Raw genomic sequence first — 17,294 nt, 5'->3', positions numbered from 1 at the left:
ACTTCCCGCTTCCTATCCAGATATTTGTCCAAATGTCCTTTAAAAGACATAATTGTATCCACTTCTATCGCTTCTCTGGCAGCTCATTCTAGATACGGGCTTCCCTCTGAGTGAAAAGGTTGCCCCTGAGGTCCCTCTTAAATCTCTCCCCTTTCACCTTAAGCCCGTGCCCTCTAGTTTTAGAATCGTCTACCCTGGGAAAATGACTGTGAGTGTTCACTTTATCCATGCCCCTCATGGTCTTGTACACCTCAATAAGACCACCCCTCACCTTCCTCCGCTCCAACGTAAGAGGTCCCAGCCTATCCAAGTTCTCCCTGTAACTCCAGCCCAGCTTGTTCTCCAGAGTGTATGAACAACCAGGATCACTGGTCCTCCATGGACCGTGGATGTTTGTAGGATTGCAGGTCCTCAAACAAATGCCTTTGACCAACATTGCTCAGACAGCCATAAGCATTGGCAGCTGCCTCTCTTCCCTAAACCAGCTGTGTGGTGGTGTGTCTGATCCATACAAAGGACCCTGCTTGTACTGCTTTCACCAGGTCAGTCATACAGCATAGAAACAGTAGACCCTTCAGCCCAGATCATCTATGCCCACCAAGTTGCCCTATCTCAACTAGTCTCATCTGCCTGTACCTATTCCATATCCCTCTACACATTTTCTATCCATGTAACCTGTCCACGTATCTTTGGATAAGGTCTCACAATTTTCTAATGGGTAGGAGGCCACTTGGCCCGTTGACTCTGTGCTAGCTTACACAACAATGCTGATGAACCCAGTCACCACTTGCTTCCGTGTAACTCATCCTCCCTCACATTCCCGTCGACTCTCGCCCCCAGCTCCACCACCCACCCGCACCAGGGGCGATTTACAGCAAACAATCAACCCACACCTCTTTTGAATCACGGCCCTGTATTCCAGGCAACATCCTGGTGAATCACTTCTGCTCTCTCTGTTGCTGCCGTATCCTTCCTGGAGTGTGGTGACCACTTACAGAAGGGGTAGGAGAGGGTGAAGGGGAGGACGAGAGGGGAAGAGCTGGGAACTAGGAAAATAAGAGAGGAGAGATGAAGGTAGAGGGTGGGGGGGAGGAAGTGGGGGGGGGGGGGGGTAGAGGGGGAGAGAGGAGAGGAGAGGAGAGAGGAGGGTAGAGGGTGGAGAGACGAGAGTAGAGTGAGGAGGGGTGAGAGTGAAGGGAGGGGGAGAAGGGGGAAGAGAGGAAAGTAGGGGGAGAGTGGAGGGGGAGAAGTGAGTAGAGGGGGGAGAGGGGGGGGTAGAGTGGGGGGGGGGGGTGAGAGAGTAGGGAGGTGGAGAGTGGAAAGTAGGGGAGAGAGGAGGGTAGCGGGGAGGAGAGGAAAGTAGAGGGAAGAGAGAGAGGGAAAGATGAACAGAGAAAGGAGGGACAGAGGGAGGGAGGAGAGTCAGGTAGAGGGAGGGAGTGAGGGGAGAGGAGGAAGCAGAGAGAAAGAGGTGGGAGGGAGAGAGGGACTGAGGGGATGTGTGCAGTGCAACATATTGAGCTTCAGAAGGTGGACTTGCAGGAGTGGATCTGGGGACTGCAGAGTGCCTCTCACTGTTGAAACCGTTTCAGCGTTTGCCTCCACAGCACTGCACTTCAAACTGATTCATTACACGTTAAGTGCTCTCAGACTTTGGGAGGCAGAATGAGATAGTGCAGGAGTCTGTGTGCTTTCTGATCTGTGTAATTGAGAATACGCTGTGCCAGTACGGTGAGAGGCAGGTCTAGCTCACCGCACGGAGGGCGGTGGGAACGTTTCCAGAGGGACCCACATGACGGCACTGCTCAGACTGGGGCATCTTCACCCCAGTGACAGGCCCCTCACCTGATGTACAAACCTTTCCTATCCCCCCTCACCACCTTCATTCATTCACCGTGGCCCCCCCCCCTCAGATTCCTATTAAATCTTTCCCCTCTCTCACCTGAAACTTATGTCCTCTAGTTCTTGATTCCCCTACCCTGGGTAAAAGACTGTGCCCTCATCCTATGATTCCCCTCATGGTGTTACACACCACGGTTGGATCACTTGTCTCACGAATGTCCCAAACCAGTTAGTCTAGCGAGGGATATCAGCAAACGTACTGAGCACAAGGAAGGATAAACTGCGTACAACACACCATGCAGGAGTGTACAATGGGCACATTACAATTGCACGCGTGCAGACATTGTTTGTGTGTTTAGCTTGCTTGTTTGTAGAATGTGTGTATATGCGTGTGTGTGTGCGTTTGCATGTGTGTGTGAGCACTGACAGAATGGGGAGGGGCGGGGGGTGGGGGGGGGTGTTGGGGACTGGTTCCAGGAGGGAGCTAGGGCTGGGGATTAATTCAGAGCTGGGAGGGAAGTGGTTTAGAGGAATCTGGGCCAAACGTGACTAGCTTAGATGGGGCATCTTGGTCGGCATGCATGAGTTGGATTAAGGTCCTGTATGACTGTGGTCTTATGGGGGGAAGGGATGTACTGAAGTGAATTTCTGGGTGGGGGTTGGATTGGTTCAGAGGTGTAGGCTTCAGGGTTGGGAGTGAGGGGATGGGACGACTTGGCATGCAGATCGGTGAGTAAATGAGGACCCGCAGCAAGGGCCAGCATCTTCTACAGATGCGCCGTAGCAAGCATTTTATCAGGATACATCACAGCATGGTTTGGGAACAGCAGCAGCCAAGACCGCAACAAATTGCAGAGAATTGTGGACGTAGCCCAGACCCACATAAACCAACCTCCCTTCAATTGACTCTATCTCCACTTCACACTGCCTCGGCAAGGCCACCAGCATAATCATGGCTCAGTCTCACCCCGGTGTGGGGTAGGATGGGGGGAGTGGGGTGAGGTGCTGTGGAGGGATGTGAGACCACGTGAACTGGGAAGACTCACGTCCGCATCTGGGACGAGTTGCCAGAGGAAGCTACAGAAGTCGATACAATCACGATCTTTAAAAGACATTTGGAGAGATATATGGATAGGAAGGGTTCAGAGGGATACGGGCCAAATGGCAGGCAAATGGGACTGACCCAGGATGCCAACTTGGTAGGCATGGGTAAGATGGGCCGAAGGGCTATTTTTCCGCGCTGTGCAGCTCAGTGACTGTGACTATGGGCTGGAAGAGGAATTGCTGCAGCTTATTCCAATAATAGACTGTGCTGTGTTTCGGCGTTGAGAAATGTGCCTGTTCTCACACCCTCTTTCTGTCAGCCCTCAAGTAAGTTGACAGACTCACTGGGATCCACAGCGGAACAAATGCCCGCTCTCAGCAACGGTTAACTGCAATCTTTGCTTCGTTTGATGCCCTGCGGCTACACTAACATATTGTATTACATTTGTTGTCATTAGAATATTGAAAAAAAAAATTTCCATTTAGTTTACGTTAAAATATTTGACTCAACATTGAATGCTGGTCCTTCCATCTGTTTTACAACTCGGTTCAATTTATCTTCCTTTCATCGCCCCTTTTATACAAACCCCGCCACCCATTCCCATTTGACCAGAGAGTGTCGCTGCTTGTCCAGGGGGGATGTGGACGGCGAGCTCCAGCCACACCTCACACAGCTGCCCACATCTGGACACCACACCTGGACGTGTGGAGGAGGTCCCACACTAAGGGGCAGGGATCTGAGGAAGCTAGAGGTGGGCTTCTCCCAGGTGGGTACGGCAGAAGAGAGCAAAACTGAGGGTAACTGAAGTCTCTAACATGGTCCAGCAAAACAGGCGGCACCATGGCGCAGCGGTAGAGTTGCTGCCAGAGACCTTGGTTCGATCCTGACTACTGGTGCTGTCTGGATGGAGTTTGTACATTCTCCCTGTGACCACCTGGGTTTTCTCCGGGTGCTCCGGTTTTCTCCCATGCTCCAAAGTAGGTTTAGGTTTATAGGTTAATTAGCTTTGGTAAAAAAAAATTGTGAATTGTCCCTAGTGTGTTAGTGTACAAGATGAGTGCTGGTCGGTGTGGACTCAGTGGGCTGAAGGACCTGTTTCTGTGCTGTATCTCTAAAGCCTAAAGTGCCGGAGCAACTGAGCGGCTCAGGCAGCATCTGTGGAGGGAAATGAATGAGCGGCGTTTCGAATCGGGGCACTCCTTCAAGACTGGAGTCAAGGGGGCAGAGTTGTCAGACTGCGGTGATGGGAAGGGGCGGGGCAAGAGTTGATCGTAGAGGATTTATTGAGTCAGGTGGGGGGGCGGAGCAGGGTGGAGATAGTGATCGAGGCTGGAGGTGATGAGTGGGGAAAACAAAAGGGTGCAGGCGGGGGAACCTGATGGGGAAGCAAGGTGGGGAGAGAAATGTAGAACCAGGGGGAGGGATAATATTTTTGAATAAGTCAAATGACAATACTTTATGTGTAATTTTAAAGGATCCAAATGAAGGGAGAAGATAACAAGGAGAATGGAAAAGAGCGGGAAGGGGATGGGGATTTATGACCTGACTCCCTTGTCTCCATCAGTGAGGGCTGCAGGAAAGGTAGAGGAGAATGTGATGTCGGGCTCCGAGATCATTGAGTGGGGGCAAGGAACTCCCTCCGATATCAAGGCAGCATTTGATCAAATATCACATCAATGTGGTCTGGTAAAACTGGTCAACAGGCATCAGAGGGAAACACACCCAAACAGCTGGAGTTACACCCTGCATAAGGATTGTAGCTGCTGGAGGGTCAGCAGCCCGGCTCCAGGGTATCACTGCAGGAGTTCCTCAGGGCCGTGTCCTGGATCAAACATCACTGCAGAAGTTCCTCAGGGCAGTGTCTGGACCCAGCTATCTTCAGCAACTTCACAAATCTTCCTTCCAACGGAAGGTCACCAATGAGAGCGTTCGTTGAAGGTTGCGCAATGTTAAATTCCATTTGCAAGTCCTCAGCGTACATACAGGGAGACCTATATAATATTCACTCAGGGGCTGAAAAGTGACAAATAGCATTGCGCTATAGAAGTGCCATGCAATCCCCTTAGCCAACAAGGGAGTATCTAACCATTGACACTCAGTGGCATTAACCACAACAAAGACCCCATCAGCATGATTCAGGGGGGGTGGGTCTCCATCCACATGAAATTCAACTTAACCAGTCACATTGACTCCATCTACACTTATGCCTCGGGAAAGCAGCGAACATGATCAAGAACCACTGACACCCTGGTCTTTCCCTCTGCTACCATCTCCTATTTTCTGAATAAGCAGAAGATACAAAAGCTTGAAAGCACGTACCACCAGATACAGGAACAGCTTATTCCTGCTGTTGTCAGACTGCTTATATGGTCCTCCCTTAAGCTAGGTTGTCGTCCTGATCTTCCAACCTACCTCATTGTGGCCCTTGCACTTTAAAAAAAAATCTGTAACCACAACACCATAACACTGTATTGGTATGATCAAGTATACCGAGTGAAAAGCTTTTGTTTGTGTGTTATTCAATAAATCAGGTAATGCCATGCATGAGTACAATCAAACCAAACATACGGTAAGTAGAACAGGTAGAGCAAAGGGAAAAACACCAGAATGTAGTGCTAACATTGTAGTGTTCCTTTTCCAGAGAAAGACCAAGGATTGGGACTACATCCTAGCTCAAAAGTCAGATAAATAGCTGTTCCTGAATGTGGTGTTTGTAAACTTGGTGCCTCCCATCTGAAGGTCAGGTGGAGAAGAGGGAATGACCGGGTGTGAGTGATCCTTGGTTATGTTGGTTGCTTTCCCGAGGCAGCGTGAAGTGTGGATGGAGTCAATAGTAGGAAGGCTGGTCTATGGACTGGGTTATGTCTATAACTCTGCAATTTCTTGCGGTCTTGAGCATAACTGTTCCCAAACCAAGCTGTGGTGCAACCTGATATTACAGTTCTATGATTCTGTAACTGATTGTAAATTCTCCAAGGGTTTGAGGCTGGCATCTCCAAAGTTAGTCTAGGTACAATCAGTGAGTCATTTTACCTTCTGCCCCATCCCTTAACATGGTTTGTGCAAAGCTCCAGAGACGGAAAGGAAAGGAAAGTTGTTGATGTTTGTAGCATCTGGATGTGTGTGCAGTAATGTAGTGTTTATGTAACTGGGTAGGTCATCAGAGCTGGCGTGAGCTACACTGAGAAGTTGACTTCAAATCCAAACAATGAATTCACGAAATTTCAATTCTCTTTTACCAAACAATTTGCAATTGCAAACCTGGGTTTGTGAAAATCCATGTGGTCTACTCCTGCCCTGGAGTAGAAGCAGCCCCCGTCTCTCCCTATAACTCCAGTGTCAAGTACCAAGCCAAAGAGGTTGACACCGAACCACCCAATGGAAAGGCCATGCCCGTAGTGTCAAGCAAGGTGCCTAATGCCAGCCCGAGACACCACAGCCTGGCAATGGTGAACAAAGGTGATTGCCACATTTGCTTTGAAGAAACTCACCGCATCCGGAGATCATTTAGAGAAAAGGCGATCTGAAAATACAACAGCATTTGCTGTAGCTTTAGAGAAGGACTCCATCTTCTTTATGTCGACCTTGGGAGAAGAGTAGAGCTTCCGACACCTTCAGTGGGAGCTTTCTCTCAGATCAAACACCCCAACCCTACACACACCACATAGAACAGCACAGCACCTGGGGCAGGCCCATCGACCCACAACATCTGTGCTGGCCACGGTGCCTAGTTTAACTGATTGCATCTCCCAGAGATGTTATATATCTCCAATCCCTGCCTGTGCATGTGCCCAACTAAAGGCCTCTTAAACGTTGCTATTGTATTTGCTTCTACCACCTCTCCTGGCAGCGCGTTCCAGGCACCCACCACTCTCTGTGTAAAACACTTCCCCGACACATCTCCTTGAAACTTTCCACTTCTCAACTCAAACATATGTCCTCTGTTATTTGACGTTTTCACCCTGGGGTAAAAGATTCAGTCTACCCTATCTATGCCTCTCATACTGTCATACAGTTCTATACAGAGGAAGCATTATCCAAGTATTATCCAACCGCTCCTTATAGCTAAAGCTCTCCAATCCAGGCAACATTCCGGTAAACCTCTTCTGTACCTTCTCCAAAGCTTCCACATCCTTCCTTTAGCGGGGAGAACAGAACTTTACACATCACTCCAAAAAAAGACACAAAGTGATAGAGTAACTCAGCGGGCCATACAGCAGCTCTGGAGAACGTGGATAGGTGAAGTTTTGGGTCGGGAACCCTCTTCAGACTTGCTACTCTGTCCATGGTCACATATCCATGTTCTCCAGAGATGCTGTCTGACCCGCTGGTTTATTCCAGCACTTTTTTTGTAAACCAGCATCTGCAGTTTCTTGTTTCTACACAATATTCCAAATGCAGCCAAAGCCATGACTTCCTGACTCTTATACTCAATGCCCCGACCGATGAAGGTAAGAATACCGTACACCTTCCTCACAGCTCAATCTACTCATGTTACTACTTTCACTGAGCTGTGGGCCTGCATCCCAGCGTCTCGGGAGTTTCAGGGAGGCTGGCTGGAACCAAAGCTGTGGACTAAACGCTTCAACAGGTATGCTCCCTGGCTCCTCACAACAACTGCTGCTGCACCAGTTGGTCTGGCTTGTGCCATTGTTATCCTGCTGCTGTCTGCGATTACAATAACATGCACTCACTGTATGTAATGCCTTTAATGAGTACAAACTCTCCCGGCGTTTCACAGACGCAGCATCAAACAGCGGATGCAGCTGATCAAAGGTTTGGCCAAAGAGGTAGATTTAAAGGAGGAGAGGTTGTGGGGTTGGGGATTTGGTCCTTGGAGTTCCGGCAGCTGGAGGCAGGACTGCCAATGGTGAACACCAGGCAGGGGTTAGATGGGGCAGATACCTGCGAGGATTTGACAGCAAGAGGTAATGAAGACAGGAAAGGAAAACACACGGAGGGATTGTTTTGATCGAGCTTCCTTTGGAAAACGTATTAGAAAACCTGACTACTCTCCACTTCTGTCATGATTTCGGCAAACTGCAGATGGTCTCTGGGGAGTGTGGTGTTACCAGTGGTGAGAGGCTTGTGCACGGGAAACTTGCAAAGCCATCCTGCATCCTATTATCCTGGTTTGGGAACAGCTCTGACCAACACCGTGGTTGCACCAAGTGTTGTGGATGTAGCCCAGTCCATCACACAGACCAGACTCCTGTCTCAACCCATTCCTTCCCTCCAAGAGATGCTGTCTGTCCTGCTGAGTTACTCCAGCATTTTCTGTCTCCCCGCCATTGACTCCATCTACACTTCATGCTGCCTCTGAAGGATCCTTTCACCTTGGCCATTCCCTCTTCTCCCCTCTCTCTTCGGGCAGAAGATACAAAAGCTTGAAAGCACATACACCAGATTCAGGAACAGTTACTTCCCCTCTGTAATCAGACTACTGAAGGGTAATCCCGTAAACTAGGGCCTAGTCCCAATCTCCCAACCTACCTCAATGCAGCCCTTGCACTTTTTTTATCTGCACTTTCTATGTAACTGTGACACTATAACATAACACTATATTCTGCACTCTGGGGGGTTTTTTTTGCACTACTGGTTGTCCTTGTGTCTAGTTGGATTGTACTCATATATAGTATGTTTTGACTGGTTGGTACGCAAAGTTTTTCACTGTATCTTGGCACAGTATCAGTACCAATACCAATAAACCAGTACCAATATTACTGATACACGTCCATCGGGAAGGCAAGAACAGCAACAGTATGATCAAGGCTCAGATTCCATTTAGGGGTTCTCAATAAATGTAGCAGCTCAGGGCTTGAGAGCAAGTCCAGGGCAATAACCAGCCATGGGATAGCATTTGCAGGCGATCATCTCCACACATAAGGCGCAGTCTATCTGCCCGGCTTTGATATTTGGTGACAGACCAGCACCCAACACCTACCCATTCACACGCTATGATTCCCTAATGCCCCTGAACCAAGGAACAGCTCAGAGTCAAACTTGTTGGTGGTTCTGGAAGACAAATGAAGTAGAGATGATGGAAATCTGAAAGAAGAGGTCAAATAGCTGGAAGCACTCAGCAGTTCAGGCAACATCTACGGAGAAAGAAGCAAGAGTTAATGATCATTCTTTGGAGCGCAGAAGGTTAAGGGGGGACTTGATAGAGGTCTTTAAAATGATGAGAGGGATAGACAGAGTTGACGTGGATAAGCTTTTCCCACTGAGAGTAGGGAAGATTCAAACAAGGGGACATGACTTGAGAATTAAGGGACAGAAGTTTAGGGGTAACATGAGGGGGAACTTCTTTACTCAGAGAGTGGTGGCTGTGTGGAATGAGCTTCCAGTGAAGGTGGTGGAGGCAGGTTCGTTTTTATCATTTAAAAGTAAATTGGATAGTTATATGGACGGGAAAGGAATGGAGGGTTATGGTGTGAGCGCAGGTATATGGGACTAGGGGAGAATATGTGTTCGGCACGGACTAGAAGGGTCGAGATGGCCTGTTTCCGTGCTGTAATTGTTATATGGTTATATGGTTTTATATCAGACTCCGGCCTGAAATGTTGACTATGTTTTGCTCTCCACAGATGTTGTTTGACCTGCTGAGAACTTCCAACCATTTCTGTTTCTCTTGGGGCCGGAGTCACATCCTGAGGGAAAGGAAGCAAGTTTCCTTCAGTAAAGTTACAGTGAAATGTTCCAGCTGCCATGGATTCAAGCTGGAGTCTCCAAACAACCAGCCTGGATTCCAGCAGTAGTTCACCACACTGGGACCTTTCCATAGCTGCTGCAACCCATGGCCTCTCTCACCTGGAGAGGAATGCTGGCACTGACAGTCCCATCTTGACTGGGAATGTTCGCAATGTCAATGTGTGGATGTTCAGTAAACATTAGCCATGCTGGTAACACACCTTGTAATCCGCTACAGGAAGCTGGTATGATTTGCACGGCAAGATTTTTTTATTGATTGAATATTTACATTAACATCATGGGTACTGGTCTCCCACCATCGAAGGGAGCAACAGAAGGCCCTGCCTCAAAAAGGCAGCCGGCATCACCAGTCTGACCACACTCTCATCTCGCTGCTACCATCGGGAAGAAGGTATGAGTTTGAAAACCGTGACCACCAGGTTCATGAACAGCTTCTTCCCACCAGCATCAGGTTCTTGAACATTGCACAACACTAACCAGAACCTTACCTCTGCAAATATCTACTGTGGACTTTGTTTTAGTTGCACAATGTACTCGGTTACTATCATGGTCTGGTTACTGAATATTAGTAATTATCAATTAATTGTATTGTTTATTGCATATTGGTTTGTGTGAAATTAAGTTTACGGGCCAGTAAAGCTACTGCAAGTGGGAATGTTATTGTTCCCTTGCACATGACACATGACAAATAAACGCTCTTGACTCTTGAAGAAAAAGATCTGAGTTGGTGACAACATCGACCCTTCTATCTGCAGCTCCCGTGCATGGAGACTACTTTCAGCTCGCTCCACCCCAATCACAAGAACAAATTACACTGAGGCATCACCAGGGTTGGCATCTGAGAGTAGCATCAGGCACTAGAGTGGAACCAGAAGCGCACGCACACGCACACGCACACACGCACACACCTACACGCGCACACGCATACACGCACGCCCACACACACACACTCATGCATATACACACGCACACATGCATACACGTTCACACGCACGCACACACACATGCACACACACACACACGCATGGTCGTGCGCACACACACCTGCACACACACACGCACGCCCACATGCACACACACGCGCACACACGCATACACACATGCATGCACACACACGCACGCGCACACACACACACACACACACACACACACACACACACACACACACACACACACACACACACACACACACACACACACACACACACACACAGAGCAGAGGCAGCCACAACGTACAGGGTTAGAACAATTATTCTCGACATGTTGTGGTGGTGATGGTGAAGAGATCCTGAAACTGGGGAAAAATAGGTGCCGAGCCTAATAGAATACAGGACAGTACAGCACAGAAACGGGCCCTTCGTCCCACAATGTTGGTGCCGAACATGATGCCCAGTTAAACTGATCTCATCGGTCTTACATGATCCCTATCCCTCTATTCCTTGCACTTCCATGTGCCTTTCCAAAAGCTTCTTAAATGCCACAGTTGGAGAGATTTGCATAAGCAGCACTATTCTAAAGCAGAGAGTAGGTAACAAAATTAGTTTTACAACAGAGCCCAGTGGGGAGTATACATTACACGCATGGTGTCAAGGAGAATGCATTTTAGCAACCAACATTTTTACTTGATTCGAAGATGCAGCATGGAAACAGGCCCTTCAGCCCATTAAATCTATGCCGACCATCGATTACCCATTAACACTAGTTCTATGTTATCCCGCTTTCTCATCCACTCCCTAGGCACCAGGGACAATTTACAGAGCCCCAATTAACCTACAAACCCGCCTGTCTTTGGGACGTGGAGGAAAACCGGAGAACCCGTAGGAAACCCACACGGTCACAGGGAGGACATGCAAACTCCACACAGACAGCGCCCGAGATCAGGATTGAACCCTGGTCTATGGTGCTGTGAGGCAGCGGCTCTACCAGCTGCTCCTCTGTGCCACTAATGCACTTTACTACCTTTCAGATTGATGGCAGTGAGGGGTGGGTTGACAGGGCCACACATGTTGATGTGGGTGACACAGGCTTGCAACAGGACAGTTCTGAGAACTCAAAACCCCAGTTTATATTCTGACCTGGCAGAGTTGTGAACAAGTGAGAGGGTGAAGGAAGGAGGCCAGTTCAGCTTTGTAAGGGAAACTTTAATTTTGATAACAGTCAAATGAATCCACAACTCTGCCTGAAACAAAGCTCCAATTTAAAGAGTTAACATTAAATCATCGGCTCTTTAAATTGGAGTTGTGTTTGCACTTTGATTTACGTAGAGGTGGAGGGATTTATTTGATGAGGATTGAACTCAATTCTCATTTTATCTCTCTCATTTCTGGAAAAGAAACAGGAAAGGTGTCAACATCTTTCCAGTAGTTTGTTGACTTCTAAAGCAGATAATTTGCTTAGTCACATATCTGTCCCCGCACCCCCTCACCCCGTCTGCTTGGCTGTGCCCCCTCCCATGGTTCTGTTGGAGAGGAGACTCCCGGGTAACAAAGGGTTAAGAAGAAATCGAGCGGGGATGCTAGGGGCCGCAATGCTGCAGAACACAGCAGTGTTCGTGCGAAGGCAACTCATTTCCCGAAACACTGCAGACATACTGCCCGGGGCGATCCAAAACCTTTCGAGACTAAAATGGCTTGCAGGACTTCGAAGTAATAAGGTGTTTTTTTTTTCCTCCCACTCTTCCTTTTTATCCTAGTCTGGGGGGAAAAAAAGGGTTTGCATGCAGCAAAAAAACCCAAATATTACCACGGCGAGTTTTATGTTAAGTTGCTGGTGAACGAGGCTTCTTTGTGAAGCTTTGTGTGTTTATTAAGTAACATTATGTCATCGTCAAAATCATTGTTCTGGTATCATAGTGGAAATTAAATTGTTTTGTGAGATTAACCTTCTCATTTGTGGAAATTTTCATCTACTCACCAAACTCACAGAAAAATAGGCACCTAGGAGGGGTGTCTGGGTCGAGAGCAACAGAGAGGTATTGAGTTGTTGATTAATACCTTGCAGACTAGCCCCCTTCCCCAGCAGCTTAAAGCAGCCTCACAGCTATCTGACTGCTTCACGGCACACAGTACATGGAGGGGGATTTGATTTCTTGGTTATTTAGATGGATGTGTTAGCTCCGCTATTGCAGGGTGTGGAGTGATGTGCGATGTACAAATAACATGGGATATGGCACGCATTTCCGATCTAAGCAAACACAACCATTGAACTTCTGATAGACACAAAGTGATGGAGTAACTCAACGGGTCAAAGGATGCTTGACAGTAAAAGGATGGGTGATATTTTCGGTTGGGACCGCTCTTCAGACTGAAAGATTCACATTGCAATGTTTAAGAAACATTTAGACAGGTAAATGGATAGGGTAGGTTTAGAAGGATATGGGCCAAAGGCAGGCAGGTGGGACTAGAGTCGATGGGGCATGTTGGTCAGCGTGGGCTATTTGGGCCGTAGGGCCTGTTTCCACGCTGTATGACTCCAAGACTCTCTGACAGTTTAGGGGGGAGGGTGAAGAGCTGGAGGCGGGAAAATACCAAAACCGATCAATACTGGCCACAAATGACCTCAGTCTGGGTGGTGCCTGGTAGGTCCATTGATGGCTGGGGAAGGAGGCATCTGAGAAGGATGAGGCAAGGGTGGCACAGCGGGTAGAACTGCTACCTCCCAGCGCCAGAGACCCGGGTTCAATCCTGACCTCGGGTGTGGAGTTTGCACGTCCTCGTGGTATCCTCCAGTTGCCCCAGTTTCCTCCCACATCCCAAAGACTTGCGCGTCTGTAAGTTAATTGGCCTCTGTAAATTACCCCTAGTGTGTAGGGAGTGGATGGGAAAGTAGGATAACATAGAACTAGTGTGAATAGGTCGGCATGGGTGGTGGACCGAATGGCCTGTTTCCATGCTGTATCTCTAAACTAAACTATATTTGTAAGTCACGGACATGTCACCACTTGCTCGGTAAAGAATGTTCTGGAGCAGAGTAGCCAGTGGTGTACACTTACAATGACAGGCTATGACACAGCCCTCCTCTCTCCATCGAGCACATCCCAGTGACCTCACACACGGCATCGTACCCCAAGTGAAATACTGATAATAAGTTGCAGGAGCGACCTGATGAAAGAACATGTTGCGTCTCCTGGAGTGGAGCAGGAACGTTTTGCTCCTGGGCATCGCAACGCAAGGCAAAGGAAAGATCAAAATCCCGGCTCCATTATATCAGTCAGTGCTGGCAAGGCCCACCAAGGAGTTTGGACATTTCAGATGAGAAACTTTAATTAGTCTAGAAATCTGATAGCTTGCATAAATTCTCTTGACGTGTTCTGTGAACTGAGGAAGCCCATGTGCGATGGGAGCAGAGAGGCCACTGTTCTCTGCTGGATATCGGCCACCTGTTGGATGAAGTACTGGGCTCAGGTGGTACAGCCAGAGTCAATGAGGCCTAGCTCAGGCCTGACCAATGATGGCTGCAACAAGGTGGCGGAGGGAGCCAAGTGCAGAGAAGAGCAGAGAACAGATGGATAACGGGTGATTGTGATGGAGAAACATGTCTACATGTTGCACCAGTTCTAACACACAGAGAGCAGCCAATTCCCAGCACTAATCCACAGTGATTTATGACTGGGAGCGTTTACACAGATGACTGCTAATGTCTCTACCAATGACTCTCCTCCTGACACCCCAACGCTGTCCTATCATCAGAGTGTGGTACGATGCTCTCCACTTGCCTGCACCAATGCAGTTCTAACAACAACATAGATAGGGTAGACAGTCACAACCTTAATCCCAGGGTGGAAATGTCAGGCTGGAGGGCACTGGTTTAAGGTGAGGGGGCAAAGTTGAAAGGAGATGTGTGGAGTACGTTTTTTATACAGATGGTGGAGGGGGTCTTGAACGCGCTGCCAGGGGTAATGGTGGAGGCAGACACTATAGTAGGGTTTAGGAGGCTTTTGGATAGGCGCATGGATATGCAGGGAATGGAGGGATATGGATCACACGCAGGCAGTGGTGATTAGTTTAATGTGGCACCATGTTCAGCACGGGCATTGTGGGCCAAAGGGCCTTTTCCTGTGCTGTATGTTAACATTCAAAAAACGGCAACACTTGACAAGGCTTGTTCAGGATCGGACTGACTACCCAAAACGTTCAGTCCTTCCATCTCCAGGTACAGTGGTTGCAGTGTGCCTCACATGAACAAAAAACACTGCAGTTGCTCAACCAGAGTACAGAAGGGGCGGTGGAGAGGAGGGGGTTTACCTGAATGCGTCAAATTGAATATTCCTGCTGTTGGTGGTGGGTTACCCAGTGGAATGAGGTGCTGTTCTGGGCATTTGTGTCCTGCCTCACTGTGATAGTGGAGATGGATGAGATAGCTCGTTGTAGGAATGTGCAGCCCTGATGCAGGGTCCCGACATGAAACGTTGATCGTCCCTCTGCCTCCACAGATGCTGCCTAACCCGTTGACTTCCTCTAGCTGATCTGCAGTCTCGTGTCCCACTGAAAATTCAAATTCCTTAATCAAGGCTGATGTAACAAACAGACCCAAGCCTTTAGCAGAAAGTGAAGACTGAGAGAGATGGCATGAGATCATAAGTGATAGGATCAGAATAATTAAGCCAAGCAACCCATCAAGTCTGTTCAGCCATTCAATCATGGCTGATCTATCTCTCCTTCCCAACACCATTCTCCTGCCTTCTCCCCATAACCCTTGACACCTGTACTAATCAAGAATCTATCTATCTCTGCCTTAAAAATATCCAGTGACTTGGCCTCCACAGCCTTCTGGGGCACAGGATTCCACAGATTCACCACCCTCTGACTAAAGAAAGAAATGCCAAGAAAAGATTACTGAGGTTGTAGGGATGATGAAAATGTTGTGCCATTTGTACTGATGAAGATGTAGGGTAGGATCCAGCAAATAATTTGACACGTACGATTTGTAAACACATTTGAACAGATATATGGATAGAAAGGGTATTGGGACATGGGCAAAATGCCGTTAAATGAGATTAGCCCAGTATGCAACTTGGTTGGCATGGACAAATTGGGCCGAAGGGCCTGTTTCCATGCTGTACAACTCCAGGAGTTGGGGGGAAGAGTTGAGGATTGGACAGGGAAAGGGTAAATCTGGGGGGGGGGGGGAGGAAAATGGTGCAGGGTTTGGCAGATCATGGCCGAGATGCCTGTTGCTTGCTCCAGTACTTTCAACACAACATATCAGGTGAGCTCGGTGTAAAACATTGCGATGGAACTTGTGGAGCAGCATGGCCAGCTGACCACAGACTGTGCCAAGCCAAGAGGGTTGAAGGAAGGTTCATTCTCTTGGCAAAACTGATCGGTGCAGTGAGCTGGAACACTCTCCTATCACATTGCTACGTTCTGGGCTTTACTCCAGCCCAGACAGATGGGATTATGGTCGGCACACCAATGCTCCCTCTCTGAAGCTTGCTGAAGTCCATGAAATATAAGAGGCTGTGCTTCCTCAGTCCAAGCCTCATCACATGGACCCCATCAAGGAAGATGGCTGGAGGGCAAACATCCCAGCCCAGGAGCACGGACCCCACTTGCTCAGATGAGTCCAGCCCCAACATCACACCAAGCTCGATACCATCCAGAGTAAAGCCATCTATTTGACTGGCACTCCATCCGCCATGCTGAACATTTAGTCCCTTCACCTCCATAATCTAGGCGCAGTCCCGATCTTCCAACCAACCACATTACGGACCTTGGACTTTTCCTCTGTAACTGTAACACTATATCACTATATAACACTATATTCTGCAGTCTGGTATTTTTCTCTTTCCACTACCTGTTGTCCATGTATAGTTTGATTGTACACGTGTGTAGCATGATTTGACTAGATAGCTCGCAGATGGTTTTTCACTGTACCTCGCTACACGTGACAATAGTAAACCGACACCGATATCGGACCATAGTGAACACTGTGCACCATCTACAAACGCCACAGCGGTTACCTACCCAGGCCAATCCCACAGCGCCTCCCAAACCTGGCACCTCTGCCAAGGTTTAGGAGAGGTGCCAGGAAGGAGAATGGGAACACCACTGCCTGCAGTTTACCCTCCAAGTCACACACATCCCTGAGCCCAGAATAAAAGGACCTACCTTTAGAAAGGAGATGAGCGGGAATTTCTTTAGTGAGAGGGTGGTGAATCTTTGGAATTCATTGCCACAGACAGTTGTGATGGCCAAGTCATTGGGTATTTTTAAAGCGAAGATTGATTAGTTCTTGATTAATAAGAGTGTAAAAAATTATGGGGAGAAGGCAGGAGAATGGGGTTGAGAGAGTAAGATAGATCAGCCGTGACTGATTTACAAAATAGACTCAATGGGCTGAATGGCCTAATACTGCTCCTATTGCTTATGAACAGGATTCGGAAGAATATCGCTGTTCCTTCACTGTTGCTGGGTCTAAGGCCAGGAAGTCACTGCTCAGAGCACCATGTGAGTACATGGGCTAGAGGGGAGTGCAGCAGTTGAAGAAGCAGCTCCCCCCCCCCCCCCACCCCCCACCCCCCACTTCCCCTCCCCCCCCCCCCCCCCCCCCCCCCCCACCTCCCCCCCCCCCCCCCCCCCACCCTCTCATGAGGGTCTCAGGTGGTAATACCTGTGCCACAAAGGAGAGGAAGAGGACATACTGTGTGAGATGTGTCACACACAGCTGGTGCTCAGGAGATAGATTTAATTTCCAT

This window comes from Amblyraja radiata, chromosome 17 (genome assembly GCF_010909765.2).
Source record: "Amblyraja radiata isolate CabotCenter1 chromosome 17, sAmbRad1.1.pri, whole genome shotgun sequence".
NCBI classification, from domain to species: Eukaryota; Metazoa; Chordata; class Chondrichthyes; order Rajiformes; family Rajidae; genus Amblyraja; species Amblyraja radiata.
This window is presented reverse-complemented; position numbering follows the sequence as displayed.